General features: G+C 40.9%; 1 protein-coding gene across 2 annotated transcripts in view; it reads right to left on the reverse strand.

Annotated features, from left to right (window-relative positions):
- The window catches only part of SLC39A10 (solute carrier family 39 member 10), a 135227-nt gene that overhangs the window by 107882 nt on the left and 13473 nt on the right, over positions 1-13872 (reverse strand). The gene's annotated exons all lie outside the window — the stretch shown is intronic.

The raw sequence follows: 13872 nt of genomic DNA on the forward strand, positions 1-13872 counted from the left end.
CTTGATGAGTGAGTAGTAACTGTTTTCCCCAGCCAGTGAGGATCTTGGGTTTCCACCTTTTAAAGCTTCAGGTTGTTCTTCAACTATTCTTTTTATATTGCATAACCCTGAGGGCCTTATATCCGACTTCCATATTTAATGTATTTTAATTCGGCTTTGTGATGATCTATATGTGCGCTCATGAGCTCATCTTCCCCTTAGGACTTACACAGGTAGCAGAGATTAAAACTGGCATTCCTTACTTCTTCCTGGCAATTGCAAGTCTGACTTCACGAATACCTTTATTTCTGCTCTTGCCATCCAAGTGTCGAGAGAGTGTGATTACTTGATTAAATAAATAAAACAAGGTCTTTTGGACGATCCTTTCGTAACACCGTGACTACGGTAAACTGGCACCACACACACATCCTGTCTTTTCCTCTCCTTCAGATGCTCCCCCTCTAATGTTTTCATTCCTGTGAGTTATCCCTTTGAAATCTGGAAAGTTTTGCATCGCTTTCTCACAGCGTGCCATACGCCTCATCCCATGAGTATCTTCCTCTACCATATCTGCCTTAGACCAAACAATAAAGTTTGCATTGGAAGAGAAAGAAAATTATTTTCCTTCCATTTCTTTCTTCTTTGGGCAAGGGAAGGGGGATGGAAGAAGAAGATGCAAGTGGGAGAGAAGCAGGGGCCAAAACAGAAACCAGTGAACCTTGATTCAGCTGTGTCACATTGGAGGAGGTCTTGGTCTAGAGTGATTCTTTTTTTTTTTTTTTTAAGATTTATTTATTCATGAGAGACACACAGAGAGAGAGAGAGAGAGACAGAGGCAGAGACACAGGCAGAGGGAGAAGCAGGCTCCATGCAGGGAGCCCGACGTGGAACTCGATCCCAGGACCCTGGGATCATGGCTTGGGCCAAAGGCTGAGCCACCCAGGTGTCCGGATCTAGAGTAATTTGTAATTGAAATGATATATACCACCTCTGTCCCCCATTTCTCAAGTATTTTCCCACTTCCTCTCCTCCAGCTGCAAATGTCCTCATTTAATCCCTGCCCTACTCTATGATATGGCCATCTGTGCATCGTCTCATCTCCCTATTAGGATTCTACTACTTGGGGCACCTGGATGGCTCAGTAGGTTAAGATCCTGGGGTCCTGGGATGGAACCTTGCATCAGGCTCCCTGCCCAGCAGAGAGTCCGCTCCTCACCCTGCCCTCTGCCCTTCCCTGCTGCTCGTGATCTTGCTCTCAATTAAATATAATAAAATGTTGGGACGTCTGGGCGGCTCAGTGGTTGGGTATCTGCCCATGAATAAATAAATAAAATCTTTAAAAAAATAAAATGTTTTAAAAAATAGGAAAAAAAAAGGATTCTGCTACTTTTTGTACTCTCTGCCTATAGGACCTAGGTGGGTCTTAGGCTTTTGATATATGTTTGCTGGATTGAAATAAACTGCTTAGCCTTGCTCAGACTCCCTGTTTCTGGTAGGTAGTAGAATTTGATCTCAAGTGACACTTTTATCTGTACTGCACACTATGAAGGTATAAAGACCAAACACACTATAAGAAGAGTAACATGATGGACTTTTAAACTGCAGCACAAAACATTTTAATACTTTTTTTTTTTTTTCCCTGAACAAGCTCATGATGGATGAACCATTCTTAATGTTTGGTGGTATAAGCCTCAAGATGCAGGCAGAAATGTTTTTGTGATTTTTAAATACTTTCCACCTAGCACGGATAATAATCAGGGATAATTAAAATACACGAATGTGTTTTGTGCAACTTTCACAAGTTCGCAAAATAAAATGCAGCTTAACCTTGAGCCTGTCTTCAGCCATACGGACGCAGTGGACAGGATCACAAAATATTTAGAGCATCGCTGGATTGTAGGTCTCTGTGTTACCCCACATTTAGATCTGGAAAAGCCACAGATTAACTTGCCTCAATTTTTTTTCTTCTGCAAAATTGAGCTGGGTCAGGAGAGGGAGGGACAGAGGAGGGAAACTAATAACTGTGCAGTGTTCCTCTGCACGTCCCGCCCTGTTCTCGCAGATGCGAGCTGTGAGTTCCCTCCCTCTCAGCAGCAGAGACAGGAAGGGAAGGCACCTGTCGCTGGTAGCAGGTTGTTGTTAGGCTGGTTTATGTAGGGGTATTAGGATTTTATAAAAAGACCAAGATATCCCACCATATCTGTCTTGCTATAAATAATTACAATTAGATTTTTAACCTCTTGGAGTCAACTCACGCATCTTTATTTCTTCCCTTTCACCTAGGCTTTGAACACATGTGTTTATATGATGAATTGGAAGTTATACTGCAATTTGCGTGCATTGAAATACTACCTATATCTTAAATAATTACCGTAATTTTTAACCTGGCAAGGCAATCTGTAGTATAGATACTATAAAATTGGTCATGAAAATGTTTTTGATCACCTGGGGTGAGAAACTTTATTTATTTTTTTATTTTTTGGTGAGAAACTTTAATAGACATTAAAAAAAAAAAAACATTTCTGATATTAGGTTCAAGGAGCAGTTGCCTATGCTTTTTTTCTGGGAGTGGCTGACATTCCCAAGCTGCCAGGGCTCTGGGACACCAATGACAGCAGTCTCCAAACTGAGAAAGGTGAGATACCTGGGTGGCTCAGTCAGTTAAGTGGTTAAGCATCTGCTTTTCACTCAGGTCATGATTTTAGGGTCCTGGGATCGAGCCCTGCCTGGGGCTCATGCTCAGGTGGGAAGTCTGCTTCTCCCTGTCCCTCTGCTCCTTCCACCCCCTGCCTGCATGTGCATGCTCTTTCTCTCTCTCAAATAAATAAATATAATCTTTAAAAAAAAAAAAAAACAGGAAAACTAAAAAAAAAAAAAGGCTCACAAGATTGCCGTTTGAAGGCACCATTAAAACCTTGGGGAAAAGAAATCCCACCAGAGACTGAGCATTTTTGCTGTTGAGCTAGATGACAAGCCCCCTCTTCCCTTGCTGAGGGTGAGAAACAGCCTAGATCCAACCAAGGATGTGGAAACCATGAGGTAAATAGCTGTCTGCCCACAGTGTGAAGAGTAAGCCCCAAGGAAACAAAATGAAATAATGGAATACGGAGATGGTGATTTACTAGATTAGGACACAGGCAAAATTGGAAATCCTCCACCGTCTGATAGACCAAATGTAGGTTGGAACAAGAGACCAAGGTTAGGGGAGTATGTAATAGGTGCTCACACTTTGCACCTCTTTAGGCCTCACCATGTTCAAGATAAAGATAAAATTATCTTTTTAATTAATAAAGATTTATTAATTAATTTAATAAAGATAAAATTATCAAGATAAAATTATCTGTTTAATAATGTTTAAGAGTGGGGAAAAATATGCCTGGGTGGCTCAGAGGTTGAGCATCTGCCTTTGGCTCAGGGTGTGATCCGGGGTCCTGGGATCGAGTCCCGCATCAGGCTCCCTGCATGGAGCCTGCTTCTCCCTCTGCCTGTGTCTCTGCCTCTCTCTCCATGTCTCTCATGAATAAATAAATAAAACCTTTAAAAAAAATAAGAGTGGGAAAAAATAATGTTTGAGACTTGGATAGTTGGGATCAAACCGACCTGAGTTCAAGTCCTGACTTTGTCATTTATCATGTTGTATAACTAATATCATCACCCCCATACATAAGTCTCCTCTTTCGTATTTGTGAACTGGAATAATAATTACACTGACTTCACAGAGTACTTGTTGTTCAGGTTGGATGACCTACTGTGTGTAAACAAAACACTACACACAGTGCCTGGCACTGACATTCTCAGTGAATGTTAGCTACAGACAATGAGTCATCAAGTGTCCAACTTCTCTTATCTGTTAAAGGGTGAGAGTCGAGGAAAGCCCCTGCAGTATGGGAAATCATATTGATTGTGTCCCTCCGATCAAGGGCTGCTGTCCACCCTCTCTTCTTGTTATCTTGGATGGCCTTCATACCTCTCATCCCCTTGCTGCTGTCGGAGGTTGCTAAAGACATTCCTTCCTTGGAATGTTTACTAAATGCCAACTCTGTGTCAAGTAGTAGCTACGTGATGCGGGTGTGTTGGTGAACACCTCACAAGCATAGTTGAAAAGGTAGGCAATAAACAAAATAAACACACAAATACAATACATGTCACTTGTAAGAAGAAAAAAATGGGACTCCATTCTCAATGGATTGACAAGGGAAGCCCTTCCCAGGGAAGGGAAATAGAAGCTAAGAGACCAAACATAAGAAACAGCAGACAAAAAAAAAAAAAAAAAAAAAGAAAGAAAAAGAAAAAGAAAAAAAAAAGAAACAGCAGACATGGGGCACCCGGGGGGCTCAATGGTTGAGCATCTGCCTTCGGCCCAGGCCGTGACCCCGGGGTCCTGGGATTGAGTCCCGCATTGGGCTCCCTGCATGGAGCTTGTTTCTCCCTCTGTCTGTGTCTCTGCCTCTCTCTCTGTGTCTCTCATGAATAAATAGATAAAAAATCTTAAAGGGGGAAAAAAAAAAACAGCAGCCATGGTTTCTGTCCACACCTTATGGCCTTTCTCTGCAGCACTTGTGACAATTACCAGCCTTACTGGTCTTGTAACCCCCCGGTCATTCTAGCTATCACCATCCAAACATTCAGGACAGACTATTTCCTGCCAAGAGTGATCCTAGGGGCAAGTCATAGATGTAGCAGCTGGGCAGCCACATACACACTTCTGCAGGCTGTACTACGTGCACCACTGGACAAGCAGAGTGTCCCAGCACAGGGCTGCGCTCACTGCCTCTGAGGACGGGGTGCTTTTCTACCCTACAACCAGCTAAGGGCCCAATGCAACCTCAAAAGCATGCTTATAATACAGTGAATGGTTTTTCCAAAGCAGGCTGGGACTAGGGACTCAAGTTTCGATCTAGGAACAACCCAACTTAATCCCGAAGTATAGGGACATAGAGGATTCATATTCCTGTAGCCCTGCACCAGGATTTATAACCACCTTTCAGGGGAAATGTGTGTTTCTTCCTCTTGGCATCAGGAGGGTCATGGCTTGGGGCTGCCTCAGTTGGCTAAGTATCTGACTCTTGATTTTGGCTCAGGTTATGATCTCAGGGTCGTGAGATCGAGCCCCGCATAGGGCGCCGTGCTCAGTGGGGAGTCTGCTGGAGATTCTCTCTCTCTCCCTCTCCCTCCACCCCTTCCCCTGCACACCAGGGGAACAGTGGCTCAGCCTAAGGCCTTGCATGTGCCACTTCATCCAGTAACTGCTCCCACAGTGCAGTCAGGGATGGTCCCCAGAGCTGTGACTAAAGGCCTCCTTCTCAGGCTCTCAAAACTAAGCTGTTCTCGGATTCAGAATGATTCTCCTTCATACCAGAGCAACATCATCCTTCCTGATTATCTAAAAATAAGCCACAAAGAATCCCTTTGTGGGAGTAATACAAGAAAAAAAAATAGTCAGAGGGAAAATGTAGGAGACCATGAGCTAAAGACAAGAATATGTCAAGTTAATGTTTGCATACTCCAAGCAGTATCTAATTAAAATATTTCAGAGGCTAGAGGGAAGTTTTTATAGCAAATTGTGTTAAATTGGTTTCAATAGGTTTAACCCCCAAAAATCCACATATAATATTCTTTTGGCCAGCTTTCTTACATATTAAAACTTAAAATTATGCAGAGAAATTTCTCAGGCTAAGACATGTTTTGGCCTAATTAGAAGCACTTCAGACTAGCAAGCAGAGCTCTGATTTTAAAGATAGCACTTATACTTGAGGCAAGAACTAACAAAACTGGCCAGACTTGATTTCCCCATCAAGGTTTCCTTGGAGGGAATTAAAGAAAAAGAAGAAAAAGGACTGAAATGACAGGAAGCAGAGATGGACATTAATAGCACACAAATTTTATGTGGACTTCAATGCATTAATTTAGGAAAATAGCATGCTCTCACCACTGTCGGAGGCTATACAAATTACAACTCTAGCTAATAGGTGTCACAGGTACCAAACAATTCAATCCCAATCCTGAAATCCTGTTTTTTTTTTTAAGCAGGCAGTGTATACATATTAATTTCAAAGGGGTGTTGTAAAATTCTCAAAATAAAATTAATGTTTATTTGCCTGAAGTTTGAAAAGAAATAAGCATGGAAAAAAAAAAGAAATAAGCATGGAATACAACTTTTGGTGGTGGTAGGGATTGTGAGGTTATTCTAAAAAGACTGATAATCTTGATTTCAAGGACTGCCATTTTTATTCCTGGGCCACGAACACGAGTGACATTTCTTTTAAAAGATTCATGCAAAGAAACAAACACTCTGTAAAGAGAGAGTACATTAAAAAATTGTAATCACTAAAGAATGTACTTAGGTCATAAAAATTTCACTGCTGCAATCTCTCCCTTCCCTTTGGCCCTCTCCCTCGCCCGTCCTCAGCTGCCTGCCTAGAAAATCAGATTTGCACCGACTCTCTTTATATAGATGTAAGTTCTTTTCTTCTGGATGTTTTCCTTCAGAACAATAATGAAAGGTAGGTTTCATGTACAAAGAAATGATCGACAATCTCTTGAAGTTTAGGTAACCAGGAAAACTGTGTACACAGCAAACTTTGCAGTAATAGGTCTAGAACTGACGTAAAGGGAGGCCATGGAGGCCCAGTGGCCTTTCAACTTACTGCTCAGATGTGACAGTCTGGATGCTAGGGAGATAGATGCACTGATCAGCTTTGAGATTATTCCTCAGCCAGGCCACTTTAGAACTCCGAGTGGGGGATTAAAAACAACAATCATAGTTACAATACAGATCATGTATTCCTTCATTCAAGCAAAAAAATATTTATAGACAACTGACCATACTTGGGTTGCAGTAGTAAACAGAAACTACCAGTATCGTTAGTCAACTTGACCTAATTGACATAAACAGAGTGGTCCATCCAGAAACAGCAGCAGAATTCCCATTTTTTTTCCACTGTACATGAAACATTCAAGATACATCAGATTTTAGGTTTAAAATAAATCTCAATAAATTTAATAGTACTGAAAATTAAAAAAAACAAAAACAAAAAACGGTGTCTGGCCAAAATGCAAGGATACAAGAAAGCAGTTTTCTAGATATGTAGATAATTCTCAAGCAGTTAGATTAAACAACATACTTCCAAATAACCCAACGTAAAAAGAAAATATGTTGAAATCAATAAAAATTAAAACACAACATAGTTGGGGCGCATGGGTGTCTCAGTGGGTTGAGTGTTTGCCTTTGGCTTAGATCATGATCCCAGGGCCCTGGGATGGAGCCGCACATCCCCATAGCATTGCCTGTTCAGCAGGAAACGTGCTTCTCTCTCTCCCTCTGCCCCCTCCCCAAACTCGTGCTTTCTCTCTCAAATAAGTAAATAAAATCTAAAACAAAGGCAAAAACAAAAATCCTACAACATAGCAATTGTATGTAATGCAGCTAAATTAGAGTTTGATGAGAAATTTATAATACTAAATGCTTATATTACAAGAGAAGAAAGATTTACGATGAAAGAGGACTGGCTCTTGTTAGAACATATGACTCTTGATCACCAGGTCATGAGTTTGAGCCCCACATTGGACATAGAGATCACTTTAAAAAAGTAAATACATAAATAAAATGAATGACCTAAGAGCTTTCACATTAAGCAATCACATTAAGGATTGATGCCTTCATTCTCCGTTAAAATAAAACAGTTAAGAATAAGATCAAAGTAAACCAAGGTAAAACAGAAAAAAGAGTAGAAATCAGAAAATGGACAACAGGAAAGGAAAAATGAATAAAACCAACAGTCTTTTTAGATAAACATTATTCATGAGGCTAATACAAATTAAAGTCACATCAATCACCACTACAGGAACTAAAATTTAAAATATTGATAACACAGTATCAAGTTTTGGTGATTATGTAAAACAATCGAAATGCTTATACGCTGCTAGTGGGAATGCAAAGTGGTCGAGTCACTTTGAAAAACTCTTTGCAGTTCCTTTGAAAAATTAAAAATACATTTATCGTACGATTCAGCAATCCCTCTCCTGGTTATCTACCCAAGAAAACAAAAATTTATATTCGTACAAAGTCTTGTATGATATGTTCATAGGAGCTTGTTTGTAATAGTCAACAAATGAAAGCAACCCAAATGTCCATCAGTTAGTAAGATGATCAACAACTTGTGGTAGACTTATTCCATGGAAAACTATTTCACAACAAGGAATAAACTACAAATACACGTAACAGTGAAAAGAAACAAGCCACTGGCCACAGACAAATCTCAAAAGCATTTTGCTGAGTGGAAGCAGCCAAAGACAAAAGAATGCACACAATATGACTCCATTTATATGAAATTCTAAAAAGGTAGGCCCAGTGAGAGAAAGATGAGTAGGCCTTTCAGCGACTGAGGGCATGGGGAGCGGGAGGCCGAGACGATTAATAGCAGAGGGGCAGGGAGTCCTTGTGGGTGTTCTGTATGTTGATTTTGGTAGTGGTTATGGGGATTGCACATTTGTCAAAACTCTTCTGAATATGTACTCAAAATTATTAATTTTATTCTATGTAGATGATAAAGCTGAAAAAAGTAGAAACTATATGTATGACATGAAAAAATCCACTGTAATCAAAGGTAGATTTTTAAAGAAACATGTTGCCAAGTCAGTTTCTGACATGCCAAGGAAATCCATCAAATCCTATCACTTCTTTGGAAAAAGAATGTTTGCAAACATGAGCGTATTCACATTATAAATTGAAGGTATACAATTACTAAAGAAAATAAAGTGGGAAAAGCAACCAAAAATTTAAAAGTGAAAAATGAAAAAAAAAAAAAAAAAAGACTGGCATAAAGCATTTAAGACACTAAGAAAAAATAAACCAAAAAAAAAAAAAAAGAGAGAGAGAGAAGAAAGAAAGAAGAAAGAAAGAAAGAAAGAAAGAAAGAAAGAAAGAAAGAAAGAAAAGGAAACCAAAAGAAGGAACGTTGTTCAAAATCAAGATGTGAGGTGCCCGGGTGGCTCAGTGGGTTGAGGGGCTGACTTTGGCTGGGGTCATGGTCTTAGGGTCCTGGGATGGGGCCACATGTTGCTTCCCTGAGTTCTTCAGGCTCCCTGCTCATCCAGGAGTCTGCTTTTCTCTCTCTGTCTGCCCCTCTCCTTGCTTGTGCTCTCTCTCTCTCTCAAATAAATGAATAAATAAATAAGATCTTAAAAAAAAAGTCATGATGGAAGATCTGTTTATAGCAAAAAACACAAAGCTTGATGTCTTGATCAAGAAACAGAATAGAAAAATCCAATCAGATGGCTAAGACCCTGTGGGCAGCCTTAGCGTCAGGCTTGTGAATGCCAAGCAGCATAGGCCACTTCCAGAAAGTAAGTTCTATATTACGGGACATGTGTTATCTAGACATCATTGATACCAATTAAATTTCGGTTTTTGCAACAAACCTTGCATTCAGAGCACACTTCTTGCTTGTGCAGAACACACAGCCACCAAATTCACATTCAAGGGGAGTTTTGCTTTGACTTCAGGACTAGGACTGTGTTCCCCTTTCTGGCAGTTGAGCCTACAAACTCCCTGGGGAATGAACGTTCCCTGGAGAGTCACAGCAGCTATCCTAACCTGCCTGACGTCATTACCACTATTTGACACTCCTCAGCCGACCCAACAGATGGGCCCTGTGCTCAGGTCTGATGAGACTACAGTTATTATAAGGGAGAAGAAGTCTAAAAGTGTGCTGTCGACTTAGAAAATTTCATTTTCTCCTTAAATGTAGGTATTCTTCAAAAAAAAAAAAAGATTTATTTATTTACTTGAGAGAGAGAGAGAGAGAGAGAGAGTGCAAGTTGTGGGAATGCAGGGAGAATTTCAAGCAGACTCCCGGCTAAGAACAGAGCCCAGCGAGGGCTGGATCCCAGGGCCCTGAGATCATGACCTGAGCCAAAACCAAGAGTCGGCTGCCTAACCGACTGTGCCATCCAGGTGCCCCGCGATGTAGGTATGTTCTTGACCTAGATCCACTGACCAGAACTTTTCCCTCCATTTTTCAGTCTGGTTAAAAGGAGGCACTCTATATCAAACTCCAACTGAATGATTTTGATGAATGCTTATTCCTGAAATACCTGCTGTCCTAAATACATGAGGGAAACGATTCTGAGAAGGTGTGACCTTGAAGAGAGCCATGCACGTCCAGTGAAAATGAGCACATTCTTGAAAATACTGCGGGGCATGCACAGAAATAAGTAATTCTGATGCCACAAAATACCAGCTGTTTCTGAGGTTTCTGAGAACACCTTGGCAGCTTATGGGAAATGACATACAGAGGAGGCGTGATCTCTTACCTGTACCCACGTCCAGTGGGACTGAACAGCACACTGCACTGATGGGCAATGGGATCCAAAGGGGCAAAGTGTCCCAGAAGTGGAGTCAAATGTGAGGCTGCAAGAGGCTATTAATGTTCAATCTCCAGGAGCCTCTCCCAACAGAAGTACCATGACAGTTAAGTTCGCTGCCACTCCGGCTGCTGCCTCCCAGAGAATGCTCTCCGGAGGCCAAGGGGCAGTGCAGCCAATGTTTTGGCTATGTAACCCGAATTAAATGTGTTCTCAGGCCACAGCTCTTGTTCAACTGGGGTCTTGTGACTAGTTGTGTGTGAGATGTGTTTCAACCAACTTGTTCACAAGTCCTAAAACTGGCATAAATGTACTGGAGTTGACTTAAAATACTCATAGGACTGGATTTATGGTTTTCTTTATTTTTTAAAATTTTATTTATTTATTCATGGGACATACAGAGAGAGAGAGAGGCAGAGACACAGGCAGAGGGAGAAGCAGGCTTCATGCAGGGAGCCCCACGTGGGACTCAATCCCGAGTCTCCAGGATCACACCTTAGGCTGAAGGCGGCGCTAAACCGCTGAGCCACCAGGACTGCCCAGATTTATGGTTTTCTTGTATTTACTCCCATCCTACGAGTCTGAGTGTGGTTGCATTGTCGTCAGTGGATTCTGGGATTATGTACAACCTTGGGCACACTCCATGTGAACATCACCCAGTAGGTACATCAGTAGAAAAGTGGAGAAGGACTCTGATAAGGCAAAGGTACAATTGTAAATCCCATTGTTCTGATTTTTTAAAAAGATTGGTTAAGACCCAAGGAAAAAATACCACACTCTCCAGACTTAAATAGGGAGGTGAGAGACTTGGCTAAATTAGAATCACAACTTGTAATTCAAAAAGACACCTTTCCTCTGTTTAAAGCAAGCCCAGAAATAAATAAATAAACACACAAACAATAAAAATGAATGAATGTATGAATGAATGAATGAATGAATGAATAAATAAATAAATAAATAAATAAATAAATAAATATAAAGCAAGCCCAGAAAACTGTTCTTCTGGGTTCTTCATTAATTCAAGATGAATGATGCTTCAGAAGACATATCTGAATGCTTCCTTCCTTTTGCCGGTTTTCCCAGCACATTGAACCACAGACAGTTTGACAGATAAGGTCAGAATCTAAACTTGCACACACTGATCATTAACTTCTCTGTAAGAAAATTGCTGATCAAGTGGGAGTGTCCAGTCACCATGGGGTTGAAACCAGGGCATTTTGATTTCTGATATGTAAAAGGAAACCTAACAGCAAATGTCATTGAAAAGTCTTCCATTTTCTTTGGAAGAGACATTTAGAAGTATCACAACAACCCTTGTTTTTCTTTGTGTATCTTGTCTTTTTGTTAGTCTTAACATTAAGAAATCTAATCTCTGTATTTTTATGCACTGATAGCAGAACAATAGAACTCTTATTAGAACACTCTTGTTAATAGAGTATTAATATAATTCGATTGATGTCTTAAATTTAGATAACCCAGGCTGTGGGTTATCCCATAGTGGGGAGCATGGCTACAATTTTCTGTAAACAGCCAAGGAGTAAATATTTCAGGCCATATAGTCTCTGCGGAAACTACTTAACTCTGCTCTTAATGGCAAGAAGGTGGCCCCTAACAATGCAGAAACGAATGTGTTTCTGGGCTATGTCCCAATAAAACTTTATTTGCAGCTGAAATTGAATTTCATATAATTTTCATGTCATGAATATTCTTCTTTTGATCTTTTTCAATCATAGAAAATGTAAAGATCATTTTTATCGTGAAGGCTGTGAAAAATACTGGTGGTGGAGGACCCATGGGTGGCTCAGGGGTTGAGGGTCTGCCTTAGGCTCAGGTCATGACCCCGGAGTCCTGGGATCGAGTCCCACATCAGGCTCCCTGTATGGAGCCTGCTTCTCCCTCTGCCTGTGTCTCTGCCTCTGGCTCTGTGTTGCTCATGAATAAAGAAATAAAATATTTAAGAAAAGAAAAGAAAAACAGGTGGTGGCTCTGACTTGGCATATGGAGAATCGAGTGTTGACCTCTGACTTGGAATCACACTGGCCCACACTGGACCTTGAGATTGCTGTAAAAAGACAAGTCACCATGCCCTGAACCAGGTGTAAGTAATTCAATAGTAATTTGGGGGTACTTGCACATTGCACAGTTTGGATTCATCGTCAGGAATCCCCAGGAAACTGCTGCAATCATGGCTTCTCTGTTTTCCCCCAAGTATTAATAGTGAAAATCATGGAGGGTGGGCAGGTTGGGCACAGGCGGCTTGAAGCTGTCCTGCCCCAAACAGGGTAGGTCTTCCTAGTTCTGTTTTGTCTCAAATGTTGTTTTGAGTTTGGCAGTCTCTCCCATAATTTCTTTTCACCAAAATTTTCTAGTGAAGCTAAAGCTCCGGAAAGGAGTACCTTGTTTGTACAGAAGCCTGTTCCTTCAAGGATTTGGTACTTGAATCTGAAAAACCAGAGAGGCAGGCTTAGGGACTGCCACAAAGGAAAAATTAGATACAAATTTATATCATATTTACTTGAGAGAGAGCATGGGCATGTGCAAGCAGGGGGAGGAGAGGAGGGAGAGGGAGATAAGCTCCAGGAGATTCCTCACTGAGCACAGGGCCTGCCGTGGGGCTGGATCCCAGACCCTGAGATCATGACCTGAAAGGAAACCAAGAGTCATGCACTCAAGTGACTGAGCCACTCAGGTGCCCCAATAAAAAAATCTCTAAAAAAAATATATAAATAAACGGCTGCAATGAGACTTTATTTCATTTAAGCTTTTCTGTAAGAAGAGAAAAGCTTATACAGGCTGTTAACACATAGGAGAAATCATTTCAGAATGAAAATATAGGAAACCAGCAGGATCCAATCCATTGCCATGGAGGCTTCCATATGTAATACCAATAGAACAACAGAGAAGCTGATAGCAGAGGGCAATTTCTCTTAAAGCTCCAATTCTAAAAAAATAAAATAAAATAAATAAAATAATAAAAAAAGCTCCAATTCTGAGCCGAATGTGCATATTTAGATTAGCAAATGGCTCCAATTGTTTTTTACGTTCAGATTCTTTCTTTTAGTTTTGCTATCTGGTATGAATCTCTGCTTCTCTGAGCTCCAACTGCCACCCACCCCTTGATTTAGCAAGACTTTCCAATTGACATATTTCTTCTATTGTCTTCTCCCAAGACACCCACTCTCTCAAAAGTCCAAACCAAAATCTTAATTCAGTCTAATCCACTTCCAAAAGATTCTTCTGTAACTCTTAATGCAAGCACTTGATGCCCTCTTTTAAGAATGTAACCCAAAATTATACCCTGAAGCTACAACAGTCTACACGCCCCCCACCCCCGGGAGTTACCATGACAACTCTGGGATAAGCTTCAGGAAAACAGCCACGAGTTTCATCCTATTTCCATCGCTGTGTTACACACACAGCCCCATCTTGCCCTTCGGGTCCCAGCAGGGGAAAGATCAGGACTCCTTCTTCGGCTTCGATGTGCTTCTTTGAATAGATGAGATTGGAGAAAGAGGCTACCCTCTCCTT

Source organism: Vulpes vulpes, chromosome 16 (genome assembly GCF_048418805.1).
Source record: "Vulpes vulpes isolate BD-2025 chromosome 16, VulVul3, whole genome shotgun sequence".
Classification (NCBI taxonomy): domain Eukaryota; kingdom Metazoa; phylum Chordata; class Mammalia; order Carnivora; family Canidae; genus Vulpes; species Vulpes vulpes.